The sequence below is a fragment of the Balaenoptera borealis genome, assembly GCF_965194805.1.
Source record: "Balaenoptera borealis genome assembly, chromosome: 21".
In the NCBI taxonomy this organism is placed as follows: Eukaryota; Metazoa; Chordata; class Mammalia; order Artiodactyla; family Balaenopteridae; genus Balaenoptera; species Balaenoptera borealis.
The window spans coordinates 13,971,131-13,976,433 of NC_138880.1; positions in this window are offsets into that span (position 1 = coordinate 13,971,131).

The following is a 5,303-nucleotide window of genomic DNA, read 5'->3' on the forward strand; positions in this document are numbered from 1 at the left end:
CCAATGCAGGGGGTGTGGGTTCAATCCCTGGTTGAGGAACTAAGGTCCCACATGCTGTGCAGTGTGCCCAAAAGATTAAAAAAAAAAAAAAAAAAAATCAAGCACATCTAACCCAGAAATAAGGGCTTCTGTGTAATCTTTATAAAAATGAGGTTATTCATTTCAAAATGTACTTAAGTCACTAGCAAGCACTGAGGTCCAGGTAACATGTGTCTCCATACCTGTGTACGGTTGGCAGCTCCTGGTTATATTATACTGTGGCAGCTCTCTTCCCCTATGTCGTCAGGATCTGTCATTGGTCAGTTAAAGAGAAAAAAGCCAGTTAAAATTGGGAATCATAAAATTATAATAAAAATCCTTATAACTTTATTTTTAATTTAAAGCATATACAAGTCCATTCATCCATCATTCCTTTGGTATCAGGCTAAGGCCTTTTCTTTGAGTGGGGTCTGCTGACTGGGGCCGCACCTAAGGTGACCATTAGCACAGCAAGAAGCCTTGCCAATTTTAGTTTCAGTGGAGTGAGGACTCAAAACACTCGTGGAGCAAACCGACGGCAGAATTCTTCTAGATTTTGACAATCCTTTCCTCCCACCCAAACTTTCACATTTGTTTTGCCCACACATGTTTTTTCCTGATATCAGGTCTCTCGCAAGCATTCAACTTATTTTCAGAGAGATTACGACTCTCTGCACACTCATATTTGTTTGATTTTGGTAATACTGAATTAAATTATGTAATTACTGAGTACAACTTGCATAAACAAGTTTGGGAACAAGTGACTGACTTGGAAAAGCATACAACTCAGGGACAAATGTGACTAGCCCATCAGGGACTGGCCTACTTACTAGTTGTAAAAAGTGGGTGGGCCTTGAGCACCAGTCCTATTTTTCACAGAGAACAGGGACTGGTTCAAAGGTCTGAATCGCAGGAAAGTGGAGTTGGTTTAAGAAACAGAACATCTAAATTCAGAGACTTAGCCCCAAACTCACATGAAGTTAGTGTGGAAACTCTTTTCTGTGGGATGCTAACAAAGATTTGAGAAACCTTTCTTCGCTAGGTCCCTGGTGGGACCAGCAATGCTTCTGAGGGACATGCCGTGCCCGAGCCCCCATTTGGACGTGTGTAGCGTCACTGGTTCTACTCCTGGTAAATTCTCTAAAATGTTAAAATATATCTATCTTCCTTTGAAGGGGGCAGGCGAGGAACTGTTTCTAGTTTATGTTTAATAAAATATGTTTAAAGTAGCCTTAATATAGGTTGGATTACGAAGGATAATAAAATTCTCTAGGAGAACCCATTTGCTAGCCAAAAGGGGAAAAAATGATCCTGTTTCCCTCCTGTGATAAAACAGCAGGCCTACAGTGAAATTATAAAGTTCTAAGATTAAATTATCTTCATTTACCTTCATTAGTGGTTGGATTGCACACTAAGTAGTAGACATTAAAATGATAAAAGTGGTGGTGCTTTAGGGTGGGCCATGGAATTAGAAGTATTTCCTCTCTACCCTCTTAATGTCTAAAATGAAATTATATTACTTTTATAAGTCAAAACAACAATAAAAATACCACCACCACACTTAATTAGTAATAATAAGCAGAAGTAGTTCAAAGTTTTGGACAGAATGACCTGTAGCCTTATCATGAGAATCCCTCTTTGGGTAATTCTTACTGAATTCAGTGGGAAGACCAAACAATTCTTTAAAAATTTTCCTATTGTTTTGTCTCATGGGGTTTAAAAACTTTAAGAGAAACAAAAACTAAGCAAGACAAATCCACAGCTGTTTTCCTAACTAGCATTTAGGAAGCTCACCAAGCTATGTAATCTCTATCTTAAAAGGTTTAACCAGTCTTCCAAATGGCAGCATTGAATGGGGATAAGGTTATGAACGCTGGAACTGAAATGCCACTTACCAGCTGAATGACCTTGGATGATTACTAAACCTCTCTGTGCCTCAATTTCCACGTCTGCAAAATAATGGTAATAAGATTACCTACCTGATTAAGAGTATTAAGTAAGTTAATGTGTAGTTAATAAGTTATGTGTAAACTGCTTTAAACAGTGCCTGGCATGTAATAGGTTCTATACAAGTTTAACAAATATACGCAAATTTTTAAAATGTCAGTGAGTTTACTAAGTACATACTTTAGCATTTCTGTATGATTTTCAGCACTCTCATTCAACATCCTTATCCTTCAAGATTTTTACTAATAATTTCTATTAAGCCTGGACAAGTTAAACTGATGCTTAATGAAATGTATGCTAAATTTAGGACAAGTAATCTAAATGTCTAAGAAGACAGGGTTTATAGGTTATGCGATGAAGATCTTGAATGATGTCATGTGTGTGCCCCTCAATAAACTGCAGTCCTTCCACAGCGTGGGGGCCCCTCAGAGATGCTGATGGTGCACTAGGGAGGAACCCAGGTGGGAATGATGCGTGTGTATGCTGGCAGCTTTAGAACATGAACAGAAGTTCCTGGATGCTCCTCCCTTCAAAAGGTAGAGCCTAATCACCCCCCCTTGAGTGTGAGATGGACTTAATGACCTGCTTCTAGCAGATAAAATGCAATGGAAGTGGTGGTGTGCAACGTTAGAGACTAGGTCTTTCCTTGCTTGGATCTGGAGGAAGCTGAAGGAAGCTGAGGGAAACCAGCTGCCCCATCACAAGGACACTCAGCAGCCACATGGAGAGGCTCACGTGTGCAGAGCTGAGGCCTCCCGCTGACAGCCATGTGAGTGAGCCACCTTGGAAGTGGACCTTCCAGCCCCAGTTGAGCCTTCAGATGACTGCAGTCTGGCTTGAGTGAAACGTCATGAGGGGCACTGAGCCAGGACCACCAGCTGAGCCACTCCTAGGTTTGACCTGAAGAAACCACGCAAGAAGATAATACACGTTTGTTGTTCTAAGCTGCTATATTTCAGGGTAATTTTCTACACTGCATAGATAAACCACTACAGTGTGTGTTAATGGATGAAGTAGACAGCAGGGTAAAAAGTACCCTTTCTAGACCTGACACTTCACCTGGTGAAAACCCATCATCTTGACCCAAGAACTATCACCAAATTGCGATGATAAAATGGTTTCTTTCTTCCCCCTGCTTAGTTGTTACTTTTTATGTCACCAGCATGTCAGGGTTTGTCCTACCACTTAGCATAATTGCCTAGAATATCTGTGCTGAAGTTTGAGTGTTGAATGCGGTCTCAGTGAGACAGAGGCTGTTACTAGGAGAAGGCTGGGGGCCTGGCTATGGAAAAGCCCCAAAGAGTAAAGACTGCAATAAACCGTCTGGGCTTTGATTCTCTGTCCTGAAGGGTCATAAACTATTTTATTAGAATATTCAAAACTCACAGACTAAACTGACAGACATGGAGGCAGAACTACACAAACTAAATTCACACGACACTGATGTATAAATCAGAAAGCTTCTCTAAGTTTACTATGTGCAGAATGGAATTCTGATGCTCTCATTCAGAGCTCCCCCTTTTCCTGAATGATAGCTTAAGAGTCCGTATGGGCAATCAGAAGGTGGCTCAGTTAAGCTTGCAGTTAGAGGACAAAGTGGCAAGTCTTGAGGTACGTTCTTCCCAAGCCACAGCAAGTCTTCATAAACTGATACTACCGGAAGTAGAGAACACCTCTGGTCACTGAGTGGCTCACATCTCTTGGATTCAGCGCCTCCCCTCCGTGGGTTAACACTGTATTCACACTGTCACATTTTGTTCCTCTAAACGCTTGGCAAATTGACATTTTATTTCCTCAAATGAGTTAATAGTGATTAAAAGCCACAGTGTACCTGGGAAACGTTGAGGCTCTTCTCACATGAGGATTAAACTAGTTTGACTCTCTGGGGATATCTTATTACCAAGTCCTCAGGAGGGATCTCACTGCTGTCTTCACATACTACCTGTATAGTTTGGAGCACAGGGCATTTATTAGCATATCAGAGCCTGTCCAGAGATAATATTTCAGAACTGGTACCGCATTTCAAGGGCAGTTTTGTGACTTCTGATCTTTTATCTAGAAATTTTCATGATCAACAAAATCGTAAGTTGATCACCAGGGGTTGAAAAATGAATAAAGAGCAGTTATCAAAAACAGGACATTTATGTGATGTTCTCCTTTTTCAAACCACTATATGTAGTAGTACAGTTTTCTAACTTGAGTCATGAATATTCTTACCAAAATCAAGTCGTTCACAATTGGAACAAAGGCTAATTTGTACCAGTCAGTTTCAGAAATTCAAAAATAGTTTTTTACTATCCACAATTAAAAATTAATCTTGTAATAACTTACAATGGAAAAGAATCTGAAAAAGAATACATATATACGTATAACTGAATCACTTTGCTGTATACCTGAAACTAACATAACATTGTAAATCAACTATACTTCAATGAAAAAGAAAGTTTCAAGAGAAAATATTTTAGCATTTAATGTCTTAGTATTAATCAACATCTATTGATTCAAAAGTTAAAAAGTATGTCCCATTAAATGTATGCACTTGAATTATTAAAAAAACTTGGAATTACAATAAAATCCTCAATAATTTGCCCATTATGTAATTAGGTAAATAGAATTATGACAAGGTCGATAATTAGTGATTAGTAATATGCCAAAATAATTTCATACATTTATAAATATATCAAAATCTCTTCTAGTTTCATTGTTCTCAGAAACCTAAGAATACCACTCAATGGTCATTTTACTTGTCCTTTTCATCAGACACCATTCTTTTTGATTTTGTATTCTACTGAATACATCTTTCCCTGATTACTTTTGTTTTACTGAAAAAGAAAAAAAATCTTTTTCTTGGAAACAAAATGAAGTCTAAATTAATTCAATAGCTGCTGAAATTTCACCTGAAATTTTAAACAGCTACAAATCCACATTAGCTTTAATATATAGCTAGTACACAATAAAAATTAAAAGAGCTATTTTGGGGCCTTCCCTGGTGGCGCAGTGGTTAAGAGTCCACCTGCCAATGCAGGGGACACGGGTTCGAGCCCTGGTCTGGGAAGATCCCACATGCCGCGGAGCACCTGGGCCCGTGAGCCACAATTACTGAGCCTGCGTGTCTGGAGCCTGTGCTCCGCAACAAGAGAGGCCGCGATAGTGGGAGGCCCGCACACCGCGATGAAGAGTGGCCCCCGCTTGCCACAGCTAGAGAAAGTCCTTGCACAGAAACGAAGACCCAACACAGCCAAAAATAAATAAATAAATTAATTAAAAAAAAAAAAAAAGAGCTATTTTGGGAAAGTTGACGCAAGTAGAAAAACTGATTAAAGTATATTCACTGAAAG